Raw genomic sequence first — 24,055 nt, 5'->3', positions numbered from 1 at the left:
TGCTCCCTCCAAATTCTAAAAGGTAATGGATTCCATCTTCAAGCCATATTTTGACTAGCTTCTGGTTTACATTGATGATATTTTAATTTTCTCCAAAAATATCCAAGACCACTTCAAGCATATTTAGAAATTTGTATAGTTAGTGAAAAGAAATGGATTGGTCCTGAGAAAAAAGAAAATATAAGTATTTCAAACTTCTATAAAATTCCTTGGCCACACTATATTTAATGGCCATATATCCCTACAAAAACATGCTCTGGAGTTTTCTGATAAATTTCCTAATGTTATCATAGATAAAACCCAACTTCAGAGATTTCTAGGATGTCTCAACTATGTCAGCAACTTCAATAAAGATTATGCAAAAGATAGAAGCTTGCTAAACCAAATATTGAAGAAAGATCCACCATAGTGGACTGAGGCGCATACCAGAGCAGTCCAGCATATCAAGACCAAGGTAAAAACACTTCCTATTTTGTATGTTGCTGATGATAATGCCTTTAAAATTGTGGAATCAGATGCCAACAACATTGGATGGGGAGGCATTCTGAAGCAGAGAAAAGATAGAGAAGAACAAATAGTACAGTTCGCCTCAGGAATGTGGAACCCTGTGGAACAAAACTATTCCACAATAGAGAAAGAAGTCAAAGCTGCGTGGAATTGTATAGATATGTTCAAAGTAAACCTAGTAAATAGGAAATTTTTACTGAGAATAGATGCCTCGGCTCTAAAGAAGGTATTAACCAAAGACATTAAGAAGCCGGGAGAAGCCAAGTTTGCTAGGTGGTAGGCTCTATTCACCAACTTCGACTTTGAGGTTGAGCATATTAAAGGGACAGAAAATTGCTAGCCAAATTTCCTTAGCAGAGAACATATCCAGCCACAAGAACATATTCTGATAATAGTTACAGAATGGGACTAGAGTTAGCATCAAGAAGTTCTGAGAACTATCCCAGAAAGAAAAAGTTGAAAGGATTATAAAGAAAATTGGAAGCCAACATGGAAATTAAGAAACACTTAGGTGTTAGATGCTAATCTCTAACCACACACTGACATATTGCATCTAGTACCAAAAAGAAGGGTGTATCCAAAAGGTAATAGGTGGATCCATGACATGGTCTATTCAAAGAGTAGATCAGCAGCCATATAAGCAGAAGATTCCTTAAGACATGACTTCCACGATGTCACTATGATTTGGTGCAAAGGAGGAAGTCAGTAGGGCATCCATCACTGGTACTTCAGCATCAATCGGACTAGAAACACAAGTCTCAACTATGTAATAATGATGTCCAATCACAAGGACTGATTGTGGCCAGTTTTATCATGGGATTTACTATACAGAAGCATCCACAATGTAAATATCTCGCCAGAATATTTTCCTGGGGATTTAACTAAATCATCCACAGTGTATTTCAGTATGAAGATTCTTCAGTCACGAGACTCGGAGCACTTCTCCGACTTTTGGTGTGCTTTGAGCCACATCTCATGTACTGAAAGAATAATAAACACTCAGTATGTCTGCTCGAAGGTCGGATTTTTGTCCCCTCCTTTTCCTATATAAGAAAGGGGTAAGGCTCATTCTAGGCATTCGGAGTTGGAGTGAGAGATAGAGAGTCTAAGAGTCGAGAAATTTTCCTGCTCTGCAACTACAGATGATTGTTTGATCTGCTTGCACCACGAAAAGGTCTCAAAGTCCTAGGTGATCTGAGGAGCCTGCTCATCTGTATGCTCGGTACAGGTGAGAACCTAAAGTGGCCAGATCAATATAGTAAGTCAGTATATCTATGTGTTGAGATGTTCGAAGACTGAGTCTGTAATTTCACCAGGAAGCTTTCAGTAAGCTATCTCATTTATTGAGAAGCAAAGTCTAATAAATGCGAATACAGTCAATCTCAGGAAAGAACAGATTGTAATCCTTTGTAATCCATTTTTTTCCTGAATTAATAAGAGTGTTCTTTATTCCGCATCTGAGTATTTGTGCATTTTTAAGCTGTTGAGGTAGTATCTGCTTAAGTTATTCTCATTTTAGGTTCGCAAGAAGTTAGCCAGAGGTTCGCCAAAAGGTAGAAGGGATGCCAAACGTTAAAAGGTGAGGGAATCTGCAAAGAAGGTCGACAGAGTGTGAAATACCTAAGTAGGTTCGTGTATGGGTTCGTGTAAAAGGGAATAAGTGGTGAAAGCAAAGAAGAGACACAACAAGGCCTAGCAGCTGTGTTGCTGTTGCAAGCTTCATTGGAGCTCCTGCGTACACTAAAATCACTGATTGGCCATTATTAATGTGTATCACCTATTTCCATAGACTTTCCAGGCAAAGGACGTGCATGAAATGATATAATTGGATAAGTGTACCAGTGAAGCGTGTCCGCTAATGAACGTGAAGTTTGGTTTTGATAATTTTTTGGTGATTTTAAAATGCATTTTCTAAATATATAAAATAATAATTAGTATCAATATTAGCATGTAAAATAATAATTAGTATCTAATTATAATATCTATTAACCATTTAATTAATTAAATCTAATATAATTAGTGATTACATTAAAATAAATTCAATCTACTTTTTAATAAAAATTAATTATCATAACTATTAATTAATTAGAATTAAGATACATTAATAATAAAATATTTAATCATTACAATAACATTATACATTTCCCGGATGCGAGTGGTTGATTAGAGCGTCAGTATGACAAGGATGGCGAAGGTGGGCAAGTGGCAGCTCACAGGCGCCATCTGTAAATGCCACTGTCCGACACTCCTGCTTCGCACAAACGCATTAAAGGTCGACTTTACTCTGTTTCACCCGGTTTCTGTTTTATGCGAGATGGCCTTAGGCGGGTTCCCCATGCCTGCTACCTCTCTGCGCGCCTTCATTTGGGTTTTGGCTGTTGCTGCTGGCGGTCCCTCGATCGCCTTCCACATCCTCATCCCTCGCTCGGCTCAGGTTCACAGCTCTTTGTTTGATCAGATATCCTCACTCTCTGTGAGTCACTTCATTCGCGGCCTGTCAGACTCACCCTCCACGACTGTCACTCTTCTCCATCCGCTGTCCGCCATTATATCCTCTGGCCTCAACGCGGCTCTGGTTCAAGCTCATTTGTCGCCATTCACTGTGGGTTCTTCCCTCAGTTGCTATCAGGCCATTCCCTCACCGTCGCTCTGTCCAGCTCCTTTTATAATGCCACGAGAACGACCACGCATGGGTTGCAGAAGGGGTAGTGCCCGGGGTCGTGCCATCCGCCAGCACTCACCAACCTCGTCGGAACCCACTTCGGAGGCTTCGGAGTTCAACAGCTTTAGCTATCCTGCAACTCGCAGTGGCAGAGGCAGGGGAAGGGGGCCTGATAGAATTAATGTTGGTGAGCACCATTCTCACTCGCACACCACCCGGTTCCGGATACCATGCTCTTTGGGAAATGCTTCCTTTATAGTTTTTGTTGCTATTGAATTGATTGAGAATGCAGTGGGCTCAGGAGATGCTCTTCAGGAAGCTCCTCAGGAAAACAGAAGGGCAAATCAAAGCAATCTCCAGCCAATGAGCATAGAAAGACAGCAAGCAAGTCACATAGTTAACGATGGCCCAGGCGCGCCCTCAGGTGATGTTCCTTCAACCTCAGCTGCTCATCCCTCTGACTCCATAGACTCTGATCAATTCGGGTGCCGCATCGTTGAAGAACATCCTATGACCTCCAATGAAATCTGAACGTGTTAGCGCTTCCGGTTCCTCAAGCCAGCCACTGAAGATCTACAGTTTTCCAGCATGCATGCTCCTTGATTTTGAATGTTGTCACTTCTACAGGTCGGTCTTCTCCATGATAAGTGTCTGTACGTGTCTATGTTTTGGTCGGAAAATGCCCATAGTTGGCAAAGCACAAGTCGGTCTTGTAACTCTGTTTGGGTCAGTTTTCACTTACTGTATGGGCAATGTAAGAGTCAGTTTTTCAGGTATTGTAAGGGTCAGTGTTCGGCTTGATTACAACCAAGCAGGTTCTATTGTCAACTCGTCAAGTGAGTCTTTGCTAGAATGCCATTTTCATGGCTAGAACTTTCAAGGCTTCGGCCTTGCTGTAATATCTTTTTGTACTAATATAGGAGTAGACCAATTAAGAAAAAAAAACATTATACATAATCCATTAATTTACAATAAAATTAATTTTAAAAATATTTACGTTCTATCAATTGGTTAAACTAATTAATAATAAAACAAAATAAAATAATAAATACAATAATATAAATTTAAAACACGATTAATGGTTATTATAAATAAAATAAAAATTAATTAAAAATAAAAACAAAAATATAAAAATTTTAAAAGACAACCTCATCTTCTTGAAAACAAAATATCTTAACACTATTTATCTCCTCACTGAGCTTTTCTTCTATCATCATTCAGCGATTGTCCTGATGATGGATCCCTGTTGGGATTTGAAACATTGACAAACAACGATTGTCCTGATGATGGATCCCTATTGGGATTTGGAACGTTGACAAGCATGAATATTACTGTAGATACTCTGAGATTCAACTTAAAAGAAACGAACCACAGGTGCCTGAAATCCAAATATATATATATATATATATAGTTAGAATGTTTTAAAGTTTTACCATAACTATTTTCATTAAATTTTATTTAATATTTAAATAAATATTATTAAAAATTACATATTTTATTTATTTAATTTTTTATAATTTAATTATTTTATTAAATTTTCAAAATATTAAATTTATTTATATATTTAAAAATATACTTTAAATAATTAAAAAATAAAGTAAAATGAGTGTTGACCACTGGTGTGTGTGAAGGTTTGGTGTGGGATTGGTCCTTATTACCCTAAAAAAGAGCAAAATAATTGTTGACCTTATATTGGAGAGTGTGAGAAGGTTTGGTGTGGGATGGGTCTTCATTACTTTATTCTAATTGAAACACTTTTAAAAATAAGTATATAAATATTATTCAAAATGGTAAATTTTATGGTATTTTTAATTATTTTGTTTATTTTTTTAAATAGTAGCTTAAAAATTGTTTAAGATAATTATATTTATATATATTTATTTTGGAATAGAGTTTTTTAAATTTTAATTTAATTATTATATGGACGATATAGAACTAATCTTAAAATGAAAGATTAAAATTTATTTAAAAATAATTATGTTATTTTTCTTGATTTAATTAAATTAATTAGTTAGAAAAAATGTATTAGGAACATGCCATAAATGAACATGAGTTATTGTTTTTTGAACATATGGTATTAGTAAGCCATGGTATTGGCCCATGGTATTGTCACAAAGTTTATTCATAGGTAAGGATCTCTATGGTAAAATGGGTGAATTGGTGTTTTCATGCTCAATCCTAGCTTGACTATTGGAGGATAAAGGAGAGGATCATCTTGGAGATAAAGATAATATTTTTTTGTGAATCTAAACTTTTTATTAATTCATGTCAAAGATACATTGTTTAGAGTAGATAAGCAAAAAACTTCCAGCGTCATTGCTACTGGACTTGTTGCCCAAAAGATAATAACAAAAGCATACATTCAACAACAAAAGAAAACAAAGAGACCACATACAGATAGCCCAAAAATGCCATGAAACACCTAACAATCATCCCTGATCTAATAGGTTGCCCAAATTTGGATTGTCTGGGTTGTTGCCTAGTGGCTAAGGAGGATGAACCATGTCATGGCCATGCCCCTCCATATGTTTCATTATGCCTTATAGTCGATCCAACCTCACATGTATTCTTTTTTGGCATGCTAGAGGTCATTCATGAAACTGATGATTTCAATCTATCATCGTGGTAGTCTCTTGTAAGTTGTTCCAAGAGAAAAGTCAGTTATTGAAGTTGGTTCTCCAAAGAGTCAAACAGAGGAGGTAATTATATTCTTCCTGGAGACTGATCTACTTGTTGATCTATCTCTTCAATGAAATCCCGCATGTGAGCTTGATGTTCTGCTACACAACCCCATGGCCCACCACTGTTTCGTTTGTGAACATGTTGTTGCTACATAGCCTTTGAGGATTTAACCTAGTGGCACCAAGCTTCGGCCGAATACACAGTGTGTCAATACCTTTGAATGCATTGGTCCTCACTATTATAGATTCCCAATTCAACACAAAGGTGGTAGTTAGGCTACAAGAAGAACCACTGAGCAAGAGTCTCCCCACCACCACCAACTTTCCTGAATTAAAAGAACTACCCTTTGAACCATACCCGAAAGGCAATAAGAGGCCACACCTACTCCCCACCGCTCTAAACACCGATAGACAATCGAACTTGATGGTGGAAGGAAAGTCCCGATGGGTACCCACCTAATCCTCTTAATTTTCCACAAAGACAATGCCCCTCCAAAGGAGGAAGGCACTAATTGAAATAGAGTCAAGAGAAACGGAGGCAATGGTTTCACAGAGACTACAAACTCTTACAAGAGACGAGCCCCCAAGAGGGTCATTGCCCCAACTAGAAGATCGAACAATTAACTCAAACCTCAATGTGATGACAAGGTTTAACCCTCTATTTTCTAGTCTATCACTGGGCCCAATGATAATTTAAGCACAAAATCTAGAGACCACAATCCTAAATTTAAATAAAACCTAGCTAACCCGTTAAAAGAGAAATTCTGAAGCAAATTGGCAGACTGGAGAATTAAGATTACCCGAAGTTTGGAAATTGCAAAGAGTTCCAACAACGACATCATATTTGTCATGCTCGAGCACTACCAATTCCTCTAAAGACCACAGACCCAACCTAATGACTATTGCGAAGTCCATGAGCCCAGGTCCCAAATTTGAATGTTCTGCAATCCTAATGTATGAGCTAGTATCCTCCAAACCCAATGGAAATCCACACTCCCTTAACTTAGCTTGCAAGGCTAGGGACGGTGAAGGAAAAAAATTGCCCTACTCATCCACAACTTCCATTTTGTGTTCCACCTTCACTCTCATCACCATGCACAACAAATAGGAAGATGAAGGGTCATGGGTTGCTAATATAACTCCGATGATTTCCATAAACATCCTCAACGTTTCATCCCAAGAGACATCCTTAACACACCAAATTATTTTAGATGATGTGTGGGTGAGGGAGTGAATGTGCCACCCTGTCCTCCATTCACTTTTGATGATACCCCCATTGGGGAGAGAATAAAGATAATATTAAAAATACTATTAGTTCCAAATTTAAGGATAAATTGTGGGATGACAAGGAGCTAGAGTGGAAAATGAAGCTAAGGTATTATAAGGAGGTGATCAACCCCACTCTTGCTAACCAAAATTATCTCTCTATATTAACTAGTGCTAAGAAGAAAATGAGCATTGCAAATATAGGAAATAATTCCCATGAGCTTCGAAGTGAAACTGAGCTTTGATCTATTCCCAAAACACCTTGTGATGAAAGAATTTGTCAATTGTACGATACCAATAGGGTTGAATATGAAAAACACTTTCTCTTGGTCTCACTCTTACTCACATTCATTCTCATTTCCAAAACATTTGCCACGCTATGAACCTTCTTGACGTTTTCAGTCAACAAAACTATAGTGATCTGGGAATGCTTCTTTCCCTTCTCTTTGATAATAGAAATAAAATATTAAAACGTCTCAATTAATATGTTACTTTCTTAAGATCTGATAAAACTCATTGGTTTTAGTGGATCTTAATCATCATCATCGTCAAATGGATATGCTAGTATATATATGGAAACATACACTACCCAGTTGAACAATTTATTTAATGGGTGGTGGATATATAAATATGTATATCCCCCTCCAAAAAAAAAAACACGCTTAGTGTGGAAATTAATAAAAAATTCATAAAATGCAAATTTAAAATCTATTTATGATAAATAGAATACTATAGAAGCAAGGAAAGGAAAAGTCGAAAAGAATACAGGATGGATATGTTGTAAAAAGAAACTAGAATGTTTTAAAATATTGTGTTGTGGAATGTTATGTTTCACTAATGCTCCTATGTCCAATTATGTTCCACGATTTTTTGAAGTCCAAATATTTCATGGATATACCTTATGGTTTCCTAACTTATTCCAATGATTTTTCCCACTTTTGTGCTTCATTGTTCTTCTAATTATTTGTAGATTAGAGGAAGAGATACTACAAGAGAACCATTATTCTCTAGTAACCCACCATGGGTTACAAATTTACATGTTAATTTTTAAGATGTTATTGAGCATGCCTTCTACTATCATATATTGAATAATGTTCAAGACATAGAAGAAGAGACATTGTTGGTCCCTCCCTATCGTAGCATAGAATCATAATTGGGGAAGGGGTTATGGATACATTTGTTTTTTGTACAAATAACAAAGAATATAGAGTTGCTTTAGTCTCTAGATTCCATATTATTTTGTTTAGACAATCGATGTCCATTAGTTTCTTTATGACCTCAATTACAAGTATGTCCATCATGAAATACATTGGCATAAATGTTAGGATATGATTTACCATACATAGTATGTATGTATGTTGGACAAGGCATTAATACATTTCTCATCACACTTTCTTTTTCACTCCATCAAAAACTTATTGTATGTATTTATATTTTTCCTCTTGCTTTTTTCTTCAAAGCCTTCTTTTCTTACAAGAATCTCCATAACATCACCCACTCAAACTAAATATACTAAACATAAAATTAAAGAGAATCAAATGCTACCTTGTTAAGTTTGTATTACTTATACAACTGAATTATCTACACTTTGTTGACATGTTACATATAATTTAATAATTCATCAAAGGATAAGAGAATTTTTAGATAGTTACTCCACTTAAAGATACCTATGTGTATATTATCATTCTCAAAATATAGGCAAGTCATGGCACAACAGAGTTCTCTGTTATGAACATAAATTATGTAAAAATAGATAAAAATATATAATAAATAATAACAATAATAATATAAATATAATAATAAATAATAATTAAATTAACTAATGGTTAGTTAGTTAATAATGAAAAGGCATGTCCTAGAGACATGCCTATTTGTGAAAGGGTACTTACCTGGCTATATATACATGACCCTCATTCTCATTTGTACTCATCCTACATCAATTCTTTATACAATATACAATAAACAATTATTGTCATACAATGGATGTCTGTGTCTACATTATTGATAAAAAGCGCATGATAAAGTTAAAAGAGAATCTTTCCAAATATCTTTAAAACTATACGTAAGAGAATGAATAGTAGATAATATTATCTTGATTATTAATTAAGTGGTTTACAAGCACATGGTTTTAGCAACCCATTGATAATCTTTCCATGGTATTTTCAAGGTAAAAGAAAAACAAAAGGAATACAAAAGCTCTTTATGTGAATGGTAAGTTTTACTTTTTATGTGGATAAATTTAACTGAGTCAAAAGCACATAAGTGGACATATATTTTATATTATACCCCAAAGAGGTGAATAGTCACCTTTCACTAGGGTTGTAACTTTTCAAAAAGAAAAAAAAGAGAAAAATATTATAAATAAAAGATATATAAAGAAAAGTATTATATTATAAAGGGGTATTTTAAAGAAAAGTTCAAGTCATAAAATTATTGAAAATATATATAAGTACAAAGGGGGTATTATTATAAAATGTTACTTGAAAGATCCATATATTAAAGTTTATATAGGGTTAAATATAGAACTATAAAGGGACTTAAGGATAACAAGTTATAACAAAGGAAAAGTACTTTTTTAAAAACATTATAATAAATATAAGGTGCAGTTTATTTAAATAGTGGACCTATATTAACTTTTTTTAAAGTGGGAAAAAAATATATAATTGAGGAAAATAAAGTAAAAGGGGTTATCATTAAACCCTAAGCTCTTTGACGAACACAAAATAAGTTCATTTTTGAAGAACATATCAGTGTGGTTGATAAAAAATTATCGATAAACCAATGGAGCCTAATTCAAAAATTATGAAGGAAGGACGATTTTCCTAGAAAGGTTTTTCATAAACAAATGGAGCCTAATTCAAAAATGATGAAGGAATGACGATTTTCCTATAGAGGTTTTTCAGTTATGGATCACAGAGTAATTACATTAAAAGGAAGTATCCAAGGAAGATAAATTAATACCGTTATCAACACAAGAAACGATAAAAATTACATCAACGCTAACTTGGCAAATCAACTATTAATTCTAGAACCAAGTATTGGTGCAAGGAAAAGCATTTTTGACCAAAAAGAGTATAACATTAGTGATTTACAAGTGAAATTAGGTCATTATGAGTACATATCTCAATTTCATGTTGTAAATATGGATATTGACATCATACTCGGTCAACCTTCATTTAAGAATTTGGGTACATTCATGTTAAACATAGATAAATAAGTTTTGACATTTCCTCATAAGGGGAATATGGTCACATTTCAAGACATAACAAGTAAATCAAAATCAATAACATCTTCAGTAGAAGGCTTCAAGGATGTCTTAGACTTGATGTTTCAACATAACAAAAAAAGAAGCAAAAAGAGTTTGAAGAAACCATCTGTAATAAAGACAAATAAATTTCATGCCTCAAAGATCATAATGAAAAACTACACAAACAAGTCAAGAAAGCCAAAGCCACAAAGAAGGAACTGAAGAAGCATTTATTAGATCAAGAAGAAGAAAAGTTATGTTTTAAGAGCCTTAATCAAACATTATTAGAACAAATCAAAAGTTTGAAAGATGATGAAGCTATTAAAAATAAAGTCAACAATTTAGAAAAGGATGAACTTGTACGTTTAAGGAATCATAACCAAAATCTCCTCAAACGTATTAAAAAATTTAAAATGATAAGAAATCATTGATGAATAGGTTCGAAGAAATTGTCACAAAAGAAGCATCAAAATCGCTAGATGTAATTGTGCAAGTTGGGGAAGAAGAAACAAGCATCGATCCCACTAATCTCACAATTTAGGCAAATCCAAATCCTACTAAAGTAAATACGTACTCAGAGGTTTCCGTTCAAATGACGAACACTCTAAATGACGATTCAGTGAGAAATTCAATAACAAAAATGCCTGAAGGAAATAAGGAAACTATCATAAAAACGTTAAAGGAAGTTCAAACAAGAAAAAACGCTTATCTACATCTGAATCACAAGAGTAGACACCTTAATCAATCTACCAATCCATATAACTCATAACATAAACAACAAACTTATGTTACAAAGAATACTGAAGTGAGGCCAATTCAATCTACTGGTAACGATTCGTTACAGAGTTCGAGTTATCAGGAGATTCCACAGAAGGTTAATCTGGGATGGTTTGATCCATTCTCAGTATGACGATTTTATATATCACTCAAAGGATCATATCAACTTGTATCGACAAACATGATTGTTCTGAGATGAGAAGGCATTCGTAGCAGAAAAAGAGATCAAGAAGAAGACATTCGTAGCAGAAAATAGATCAAGAGCTTTCATCAACAAGCTTTGAGGAAAAATATTTTTGAAGGGGAAGGCAATGTTATGAACATAAATTATATAAAACTAGATAAAAATAGATAATAAATAATAACCATAATAATATAAATATAATAATAAATAATAAGTAAATTAACTAATGGTTAGTTAGTTAATAATGAAAAGGCATGTCTTAGAGACATGCCTATTCGTGAAAGGGTACTTACCTGGCTATATATACATGACCCTCATTCTCATTTTTACTCATCCTACATCATTTCTTTATACAATATACAATTTACAATTACTATCCTACAATGGATGTCTTTGTCTATGAAGCATTTTAATATTTCCACTGCATATATGACTTTTGGTCATTACACTCTTTAGCCTAAAAAACCAGGTTCAAATGTTCTCCCCATTGGCTCTCTCATATAGCTCATTTATTGTAGTTGTTGCATCTGTACTAAAATAATGTATGCTTTGTTGGGTCTATATATCATATATTTAAGTAGTCTTATTTTGATCACCTGACTAGTTTGAACAATAATCATGTTTTCCTTACAAATGTTGAAGAAGCATTGAGTAACTATAATTGTTATGCATCCAATTGAAGCTTGGTCTAAATTCATTTAGCGTATACAATTCTTGAGTTCCTTTGGCTTCAATAACTCTATTTACTCAAGGATGAGGAACAAACCAAGTTGCATATTGAGAGGATTAATGCCCTTGATTAGATGGATGATGTTCCATATCTATTTGGTTCCTTGCCTCAGGTTCTTAGTAACATATGCATTGAAGGGTAATCCATTAACGAACAAATGGGTTGGCTCTCCCAAAATAGTTTTGTAATCACACATTATCACATATGTTATATCCACTATGCTTTCTTTGTAAGGAAAATGACATTCAATCAATTATTTATATAGTTAGGCAAGATTTTCATGAGAAAGCATTGTCTCCAATATATAAGTTGTCATTGAAGTTTGATTATTTATGTAATACTTTACATGAAGGGATCAAAATCTATTAATATATGAAAATAGTTAAATATCTAGAATACACACTCTCTCTAAAAAAATACATATAATCATTTGAAACCATATTGGTTCATATTATTTTTCAACATCTATATGTAGGTTTTAGCCCTCTACAAAAATTATTTGCAAATGGATATTTTAAAAATAGAAAAAATATATAATGGCGAGAAAATAAAAAATATACATAGAGATTTTCTCCTGGAACACAAAATTAGGAAAACTAGATTGATTTGTCATTATTTTCCTTTCAATGTTACAATACATTATATACATGTTGAAGCATTCATAAACCCCAATCCATTAACTCTATACTATAACATAATTGTCGTTTCTTTGACCAGATCTACAAAATACCATGGGAAAAACCATCATGCCCAAAACCATGCATAAAAACCATTCGCAAAACCATGGTTGGGTCCTCCCACCATCCTTTGGTCTGCCCCCCATCCTTAGGTCCGCATAAGAAAAAATATTTACAGGGCATTGCCCCAGATCTTGTGTAGAGGTGCTACCGCATCACTATAAACCCCCCGACAGTGGGCACTACCACCCCATTGCAAACCCCCTGACAGGGGGACTACACCTCCCCCCCTTTCCCCTCGCCCCCAAATTTTCATGAGAAAGCATTGTCTCCAATATATAAGTTGTCATTGAAGTTTTATTTTTATGAAATACTTTACATGACGGGATCACAATCTATCAATATATGAAAATAGTTAAATATCTAGAATACACTCTCTAAAAATCAATACATATAAGCATTTGAAACCATATTGGTTCGCACTATTTTTCAACATCTATATGTAGGTTTTAACCCTGTACAAAAATTACTTGCAAACGAATTTTTTAAAAATAGAAAAATATATATAATGGCGAGAAAATAAAAAATATACACGGAGATTTTCTCCTGGAACCCAAAATAGGAAAACCAAATTGATTTGTCATTATTTTCCTTTCAATGTTACAATACACTATATACATGATGAAGCATTCATAAACCCCAATCCATTAACTCTAGATTATAACATAATTGTAGTTTCTTTGACTAGATATACAAAATACCATGGGAAAAACCATCATGCCCAAAACCATGCATAAAAACCATTCGCAAAACCATGGTTGGGTCCTACCACCATCCTTGGGTCTGCCCCCCTTCCTTAGATCCATATAAGAAAAAATATTTACAGGGCATTGCCCCAGATCTTGTGCAGGGGTGCTACCACCTCACTATAAACCCCCCGACAGTGGGCGCTACCACCCCATTGCAAACTCCCCGACAGGGGGGGCTATCCCCGCCCTCCCCCTCCCACAAAATTTTCACGAGAAAGCGTTGTATCCAATATATAAGTTGTCATTGAAGTTTTATTATTTATGAAATACTTTACATGACGGGATCACAATCTATCAATATATGAAAATAGTTAAATATCTAGAATACACTCTCTAAAAATCAATACATATAAGCATTTGAAACCATATTGGTTCGCACTATTTTTCAACATCTATATGTAGGTTTTAACCCTGTACAAAAATTACTTGCAAACAAATTTTTTAAAAATAGAAAAAAATATATAATGGCGAGAAAATAAAAAATATACACGGAGATTTTCTCCTGGAACCCAAAATAGGAAAACCAAATTGATTTGTCATTATTTTCCTTTCAATGTTATAATACATTATATACATGTCGAAGCATTCATAAACCCCAATCCATTAACTCTAGATTATAACATAATTGTAGTTTCCTTGACCAGATCTACAAAATAACATGAGAAAAACCATCATGCCCAAAACCATGCATAAAAACCATTCGCAAAACCATGGTTGGGTCCTCCCATTATCCTTGGGTCTGCCCCTCATCCTTAGGTCCACATAAGAAAAAATATTTATGGGGCATTGCCTCGGATCTTGTGCAGGAGGGCTACCGCCTCACCATAAACCCCCCGACAGTGGGCGCTACCACCCCATTGCAAACCCCCCGATAGGGGGGGCTACCACTCCCACCCCCTCGCCCCCATGATTTTCATGAGAAAACATTGTCTCCAATATATAAGTTGTCATTGAAGTTTGATTATTTATGTAATACTTTACATGACAAGATCAAAATCTATCAATATAAAAACATAGTTAAATATCTAGAATACTCTCTCTCTAAAAATCAATACATACAAGCATTTGAAACCATATTGGTTTGTACTATTTTTCAACATCTATATGTAGGTTTTAACCCTGTACAAAAATTATTTGCAAACAAATTTTTTAAAAATATAAAAAAATATATAATGGCGAGAAAATAAAAATATACATAGAGATTTTCTCTTGGAACCCAAAATGAGGAAAACCAGATTGATTTGTCATTATTTTCCTTTCAATTTTACAATACATTATATACATGTCGAAGCATTCATAAACCCCAATCCATTAACTCTAGATTGTAACATAATTGTATTTTCCTTGACTGGATCTACAAAATACCATGGACAAAACCATCATGCCCAAAACCATGCACAAAAACCATTTTCAAAACGATGGTTAGGTCCTCCCACCATTCTTGGGTTTGCCCCCATCCTTAGGTCTACATAAGAAAAAAGATTTAAGAGGCATTGCCCTGAATCTTGTGCAAGGGGGCTATCGCCCCATTGTAAACCGCCCGACAGTGGGCACTACCACCCCATTGCAAACTCCCCATCAAGGGGGTCTATTGCACCGCCCTCATCCCCCCCAAGATTTTCATGAGAAATCATTATCCCCAATGTTTAAGTTTTCATTGAAGTTTGATTATTTATGTAATACTTTACATGATGGGATCAAAATTTATCAATATATGAAAATAGTTAAATATCCAGAATACATTCTCTCTTTGAAAATCAATACATATAAGAATTTGAAACCATATTGGTTTGTAATGTATTTCAACATCTATCTATAGGTTTTAACCTTGTACAAAAATTACTTGCAAATGAATTCTTAAAAATAGAAAAAATATATATAATGGCGAGAAAATAAACAATATACACATAGATTTTCTCCTGGAACCCAAAATCGGGAAAACGAGATTGATTTGTCATTATTTTCCTTTCAATATTACAATACATTGTATACATGTCGAAGCATTCATAAACCCCAATCCATTAAGTCTAGATTATAACATAATTGTAGTTTCCTTGACTGGATCTATACCATGGACAAAACCATCATGCCCAAAACCATGCACAAAAACCATTCGCAAAACCATGGTTCAGTCCTCCCACCATCCTTGGGTTTGTCCCCCATCCTTAGATCCACATAAGAAAAACAATTTATGGGGCATTACCCTAGATCTTATGCAAGGGGGCTACCACCCCACTGCAAACCCCCTGATAGGGGGGGCTATTGCCCCCTGCAACCTCCCCCCCCACCCTTGCCCTGTTGCACCTGACACAAGATAACAATGTGTGCAACTAATTTAGGAAGGAATATAACACATACCCAATGCTATGAAATCCAAAGAGGGTTGAATTGGTCTCCCATTTTTTATTCAAATAATCTCATAAACCTAATTATTTTCATGCCCATATTCCACGTTTCTAGATAGTTTATGCACCATTAAAATTTCTATCAAATACACATGACTTGAAACTTTTGCTCATTTTTATGGTGTTCTTTTTTTAATATAAATGTATTCGTTGTTGGTCAAATTTGTCATTGATGTCAATATGGCATTGTAGGAAATGGAAAATGTCCTAACCTTTTGTGATGTTGCCTTAACCTCATGCAAACCCTAGGAGAAATTCCTATGTGCATATGTCCACGATACCCTAAGCGTGAACATTGAAATATAATGACCAACCCCTAGCAATGTTGTCATGACATCGTAGTTGAATTGTTTATGCATGATATAATGATGCATGAAGAAGCATTTGCTCATGAAACCCTAGCTATATATCTCATATACATCCTAAGACACCCTGCATGTTATTACTCTTGTTGAAGGTCTAATGTACATCATGTAGCCCTTGTTCCTTATTTAATGAAGAAGTCAAACAAACCCTATTCTAGATGTCCTTGCATACCCTAAATGCCTTATTGAAGTTTCCCTAATCCTATTATGGTTGAAGGCCCCAGTCTATGAATAAGGAGCCTTAACATTGTCCAAATGACAAAATCCTAATGGATACCCTAGATAAAATAATGATGATAGTTCACAAAATATAATTTTTTTAATGGAAAAATTACCTCGGTTAAGGATGAAAATGGTGCCAACTTGTAGAGGAATTTTTCCCATTTCTAGCGAGCTATTACTTGCATTCTAACTCCTCTTAGATTGAGAGAAATCAAATTTGTAAGTTATAAAAATCATTATTTTTGGTAAGCCGACTTATGTAGGTTGACATGTCTCTCTAACTAACGTGTTTATTCATTATAAGTCTCTAACTAGTATAAATTGACATTTAAACTTATCATTTTAACATCCAACTTGGTGAAGATTTCATAGAGGAGGCATAGAAGCAAGACAAGAGGTGGATGAGAGAAGTTTGGGCTAATTTTATGTGATTGAGTTACCATTCAAGACTAGAATCATGGACAACTACCACTGTAGAAGCTTGGATTACCTTAAGGACTGTCACTCAACCTACAACAAATTGAGGATTGGTTTTTGAAGAATAGTCACCTATAAAGAGCTCGGATCACAAGATAATTAAGGCATATAAAAAGCTCAGAACAAGTCTTGGACCTGTGTAATAGTGGAAAACTGCCTATACTCACCTCGACTCTATGGCAAGAAGGAATACAGAACAATGACATAAAATAAGGCTAAGACCTATGGTGAATTAACCTATAAGGAGCTCGGACTAGTGAAAGTTGTAAGGCTCGTGGGCAGTGACAATTTTAGAAGCTTGTAATAAAGAATAATATTTAGATTGTTAGTCTAAGGACAATCACCTATTAGGCTAAACAAGGCTTCACAGATATGTGTGCGGACAACTACCTTGTGAAGATGATATAAAGGTTTACTGTTTGGGAAACTTCGGTGGTTAAATTACCTTTTGGAGCTTAGAAGTCTACCTCGGAAAACCACCTATGGAGAGGTTCATCTACACTTGTGACAAGACTCAAAATAGTGGAAGCCTTCTAAAGTTTGTGGTATACCTATTGTGGAGAAGGAATCAAATTAGTGATTAGTCACATCAGATCTGTGACTCAATTGAAGCACATAACCTCTGACTTGTGGAGAAAATAAGAGCTCAGACCAATAAGACTAGTGACAAGCGTGAGAACATTAATACCTTTGACCTGAAGGAAAATCACCATGGAAGGTCAAATCGAACTTGTAAAGTTGCCGAACTGTGAAGAGATTCCAAAATGTGGTAATAAAACAAAGTATAACCACATATCAGTCTTAAACCTTGAGTACAGTCATCACCAACAACTCAGTTTCACTTGTGGAGAAGCAAACTTCAAGACAGTCACTTTAGAAGGTTCTAAATTGGTACTAACTTCAAAACTAGTAGGTGAAGTATTTTCTTAAGGACCTTGTTTAAGAAACAAGTCTCTAGAAAATATAGTGACATACCTTTGAAATCATTCCTTACATTCTTGTTGAAGGAATTTGTGGAAGATTGAGGACATCCTCTAGACTAGTTCTTGAAGACAACCCTTATATTGACTTGAGGACTTGTGTAAGATCTTGGAATCTTAATTGAAGTAACTTTGGAGAATTGATACCTTGGGATCTCTTGCATCTATTCCCTCTAATCATATTGTAGAAAGATTGTTGAAGAACTAGAGTTGCATTATGGATATTCTTGATCATACCTTGGAGAGTCATCAAGAACCACTCCTGGAGATATTTGTTGGAGCAACCTTTGGAGTAGACTTGTAGAGATTGGAGACTTCTTGGGGCAGCCTATTGAATACACCTTCAAGGATTCTTGAAGACATTTGGAATAATTGTAGAATTTGTTCCTGAAGGCACCCTTGGAGATGAAGATGCATTGTTGAAGTACCTCATGATGTGACCTTGGATAAATTGTTGGGGTGACATGAAGAGTTGTGGAGACACCTTTTGAGAAGAAAAAGTTTTCATTGATGAGCTAAGTGATTTGGAGATTGATTGAGGGCATTGTTGAAGGTGAAGATATTATCAGGGCTCGTTGCAAAAGATATTCGGAGCCTTGAAGAACTATTAAACTTATCTTGAAGAATTGAAGTCGTGGATTGGAGCCCTAGAGGATATGAGTCCTCAAGAAGATCAGTTTGGAGCCTATTCCAATGGATAGGATTGGTGCCTCATAGAGACAAGGTTAGAACCTTGGAATATAGGTTTGGAGCCTCGTGAAGTCCAAGTCTATGGTTGGAAAAGTACAAGTTGGAGCTTGGTGATTTGAAGATTGGAGTCTTCATCTAGGGTTGGAGCCTTGATCTATTATTGTACTTGATTCATTGTAAAGAAGATTGGAGTCCTCGTCATTTCTAATTAATAAAATAATTATTCTATCATTTTTCATTTTGTGTTCTAATTAAGTGATCTTAATTGGTAAAAATAAAAACTGGAAAAGAAATATTGATTCACCCCCCTCTCAGTATTTCCAACATTAGTGAAGTATTGTTAATATATATAAAAAATGCATAGATATCTTAACTTTCTTTTTTCCAAATAGAAACATACATAAGTCAATTCTCATTAATATATTTACAAAATATTTAAATACCTTAATTTTTTTAAATAAAAAAATGACCAACTTAAATATTTGATAAACAATTTTGAAGGTTGTGTTTTGGTTATCTAATGAGCTCCATAAAGCTTTTTATATGCATGGTGAAAATCATTATTTGCTTGGTACATGTTTCTAAACATACTTGGGATACTTTATAATCTATTTTACAATTTTTAAGCTTTGATTTATTTCACTTTTACTAACATATTGAAAAGAATAAATATATCAAAGTTTATAAATTATAAAGTGAATAATAAAATGATTTGATCATCACAAAACCTATAACATGCTTACCATTACCATGGTCCCGAAAGCATTGATACCCTTTGGTTGACCTAGTTCCATTTCAAGAATCTGTCGACCCTATTTTGCACAACTACTCTAAACTTACAAAGAATATTAAAAAATTGAAGGAATACACTAATATACTAACTAGGAAACACATCGCCTATCAAAACAAGGAATTAGATTGTCATGTAAGGTGTTCTACACTTGTTACAATAGGTTGTGCGGCTTGAAAGAAAGTAAACATAGGATAATACTAGCAATAATATATTTTTTGTTAATGAGCAAAGGCATGTGTACCTAGAAATGATAGCTAAAAGTAGTAGTGTGCACACTTTGTAATGTATGCAACCAACAAGGCTTCAAATGCTCTAAGTAACATCAATCAACATTAATCGTTCCAACTATATGAAGCATTAAATCATTAAAAATGTTTATCAATCTACATGACATAACCATTATGTTGAGAAATCTAGGGCAACTAGACTAGGTGTGGTTCTACTAAACTTGATAACTTCTTGTGATGTTCTTTTAACTTTAACTTGATTTACTTATAATTTTATTCTTCTTGTATTGATTATTATTGACTTCTTGTCATCAAACAACTACCAAAAACATGAATATCAATAGAACAAATGGACGCAAGATATAAGTTGCTAGCTAGGGCCAAAACCTCTCCTAGAGAGGAAAACCCACAAGAAATTATTCTCTTCTTATAGAATCTTCAAATGAAGAATTCCAAATTCCAAGACCTTTAGGCCCAAGACAAATATCTCTCCAAGACCAAGTCAACCTTTCTTTCAATGTACTTCAACCTCAACAAAGTCAAACTTCTCCAAATCCTCAACTTCGACCCTTGCAACACTTTTTTTATCTCATTTTTTAGTCCTACAATTTTCGGCCATCCTATAGTAGAAACTACTTCGCACGCGTGGGATTAATATGGTAAACAAGGTATTCTTCTTCCTTCTCTTAGGGTGATTCTTTATCCTTAGTAATTCGGCTTCCAAACTTGATCCTTTTGACACCAAACTTCAACCTTTTAATATGACTACAATTTTGACATTGCTGTAACAAAGTGATGCCCTTGTTCTTCGCAAGTGTGAGAGAGATGGATAGACAAACTTTAGATTTCAATTCTTCTTGTTATCTTCTAGCCTTCCTTTGTTCTTCACTCCTCTTTCTTTGCTTAGATTGAAATTTATTGGATGATCTCTCAAATGAGGTTGAGTGCCTTCTTATATATAAGCTTCTAAGGACGAAAAATTACCCTTTATGAGACTAACTTCTTTTCTTGTAGGTCGACTTGGTCTTGGAGGTACTTTTGACACATTTTTGACTCAAATGAATTCTTTTGACTTGTTACAAGATGCCCAATGGGGTCTTTTACATATAATAATGAATCTTTTGACTCCTTGGCTTTATGACAAGATCTTAGAAGTACACAATAGGTGATTGACCTAGAACATGAAACCCATGCCATGAAACAATAATAATAAATTTCTTTCTCTTTTACATCAAATTCATAAAATCATGAGCATATAAAATATTATGAAGACTGAACTTGGCTACATATTTTAACACATTAGATCCAGAAAAAAATTGGTTGTCATTATCCCTCATGGACTAACTTCCTTTTAAAAGTAATTTGCACTCAAAACATGAGGACGAAGCAACTAAATAGGTCAAACTTTATGATATTAATATGTCATAAATAAAATGATGAGCCTCAATTCTACTTCCATATTCAACAAGTTGTTCACCTTATAACTCATAATTTACATATGTGCAAAGCTTCCCCATAACTAATCAGTGGAACCTTCACATAAATGTTGAAATAAGCTTATAATTAAGTCATTTGTGTCTCGTTTTGGTTTTTTATTTGTTATAAAAGTGTCACCTAGACAAAGTACTAAGGACTCTATGGTAGCTAACTATGCCATAACATTAGAGACTATAGAGATGTGATTCCAGCTATTCAAGAGGTCTATTTAGACACTCATTCTAAATTATTAGGCTTTAAACAAAATATTTTTCAATCATTGTCTCTTTTGTCTATGTAGTTGATTCTATGACAATCATTCATCTTCATTTGCAATCTCTAAAAACTTAATAATGAAGGCTTGGATGATTGGTGAAGTTAAATAAATAGATACATGGAAAAAAAGGCCCATCAAGTTTAGACACTATATAAACTCAATAAACGATTGATTCTAGTTCAATGCAAGGTTGTTTATATGACTTGCTATGCTATTGAGTGTAAAGCTTACAATATTGAACAAGCAATATCAAAAGTTTCAAGAGCCATTTGAAGTGGTATTGCGAGATGGTCATTTTCAGTTTTGTTGAGGGTAATGACTATTGGACCTTGAGATGTTTCCATTGTGAGATGCGACGGTGACATGGGAGTAACAACTCATAAATGTCTATGGATTTCATTTGAATCAGTTATTTCTGTCCTCTAATTAAATTGTACCATTGACTATTGAAAATGTCTCGATACATAACAATAACCCTCCATTTCCTTATATTCCAATCGGTGTCCTTGGGATATTAGAAATATTGATTGACATCACATCCTAACATCATATATCACCTCATGTTTTCCTCCACTGGAAGACCTTTTGAAATATTCATTTTCCATCCAAAAAAAATCCTCTTATCTTTGAATAACATAGTTACCATGAGTCATTTTGGTTTGTTCATCCACACTTTCTAAGGCCTTCGTCATTTGTCAATTGCCAATAAGAAAGTGCCACATATAAACTAGACTTGCCACCTATCGTTGCCACAAGTGAAAAATATCTAAGCAAGTTCGTAGGAGAAATATTGACGCAAGTAATTATTATTAATGAGTATTCTGCCTTAACGCCTTTTGCAACTAGCGATGAAGCCTTAGGAAAATATAAATTGCAGCGAATGAACTCGCATCAGATTCTTGGTTACAATGCATGAAATCTTTTATCCCTGAAAATTACAATTCCAATTTATTGATATAATATTTCCTTGAAAAACCTTAATGAGTTATGCAAAATTTCAGGGCTTTCCAATTTATATAATATATCAACATTAATTAACAACTTAGGATTATTTTTTATTATTTTGTAATTGTTAAGTTAATTTTTTAGAATTATTATTTTCTATAAATATGGTATTTTTGTTAAATAAATCTGAATATAATAATTATTTATTTTGAAGAAATATTAAATTTAAAATGTGAGAATTCAAATAAAATTCAAAAATATATGATGTTTTTAACATTTCAAATTTCAATCCAAGAAAATTGCCTTATATATAATCTTTACAAAATAACATGAATATTTCAAAAACTATAAATGATTAAAAAATATGAAAGGGAAATCAATAAATAATAATAAGTGATATATTAACTACAACATTGATGTTGGTTAATGCAAAACCTTTTACTTATTAAAATTTAAAAGAATAACTTAATTTTAATTTATATATTTGTTTAATAATGAATGTTTAGTTAATGGTATATTTTTGCATTTTATCATCAAAATAATCTAACATCTCTTCATATGAACAATATGGTGCGTTTCCAATTATACTCCCTTTATGGTATCGACTAAAGAAAAGTTGTTTTAGAAACTTAAAAGAGTAACATATGGCATCAAACTAATGAAGGATGAAATTACTAATCAAAGCAATAGGTGAAACATAATTTTCATACTTCTTAGGAAAATTTATGTCCCATGTAAATCACCTTAATGTTGGTTGTGATGCTTCCACATTTCCCTTTATAATATATGTATCCTTATATTCTTCTTCTTTGGAAGCTTTTTCTTGCTCCATTATTTCTGTTGATGGTTGAGTCTTTAACTAAATTTCATGATGTGCTTCAACTTCTACACTGTGTGCTATTATGAAAGGGGATTCATTAAATACTACACCTTTGCCAATGATGATTTTGTGGGAAAATGTTCCCACAATCTATATCCCTTAATTACATCATCATAAACAATAAAAAATATACTTCTTTGATCTAGGGTTTGACTTAGAATGCTTTTTTTTTTAAGAGTAACATCATAAGTTTTATAACAAAATATTTTTAAATCTAAGTAATCAAATGGATGATCTGTCCATAACTCTTCAGGGTTTTTACAAACTTTTGCAACTAATGGTGACTCATTCATCAAATAGTAAGTAGCGATGAACACTTCATAACATTTGCTACAAATTGGCATTACTAATCATGATCCTTTCTCTCTCTAGAAGATTCTTTGATCCAAGTGGATATTGATGCCCCCCAACCTATTCCATTGGCTCACAACATAATTTTCCTATTTTGGTAGTTTTCTATTTTTGATTATTTTTAGGTATTGAACTGTTGGAGTTGTTTTGAGGCCCTAAATGGCATTTTTTTGGCTATTGTGCACGTCGAACAAAGATCATATACCAAAGTTATGACCTCGAAAAGTTGATATTCCAACTTACCCCATCGAGGCCCATAGGTCTTTGGTGCTTCATCTCCTAGGGTTAGGTTTTCAGATGTTTAGGGTTTCTCATTAGTTATTCATGATCAAAAGTGTGTTGGAGACACATTTCAATACAATTCCGTGAATGTGTGTAGCTATCACATCTCTTCTTAGAGATTAGCTACCACTGCTTGAGCTAGTTT

The sequence above is a fragment of the Pinus tabuliformis genome, chromosome 7 (assembly GCF_031772625.1).
Source record: "Pinus tabuliformis cultivar Carrire ecotype Pingquan chromosome 7, CPIR1, whole genome shotgun sequence".
Lineage (NCBI taxonomy): Eukaryota > Viridiplantae > Streptophyta > Pinopsida > Pinales > Pinaceae > Pinus > Pinus tabuliformis.
Note: the sequence above shows the minus strand (reverse complement) of the source record.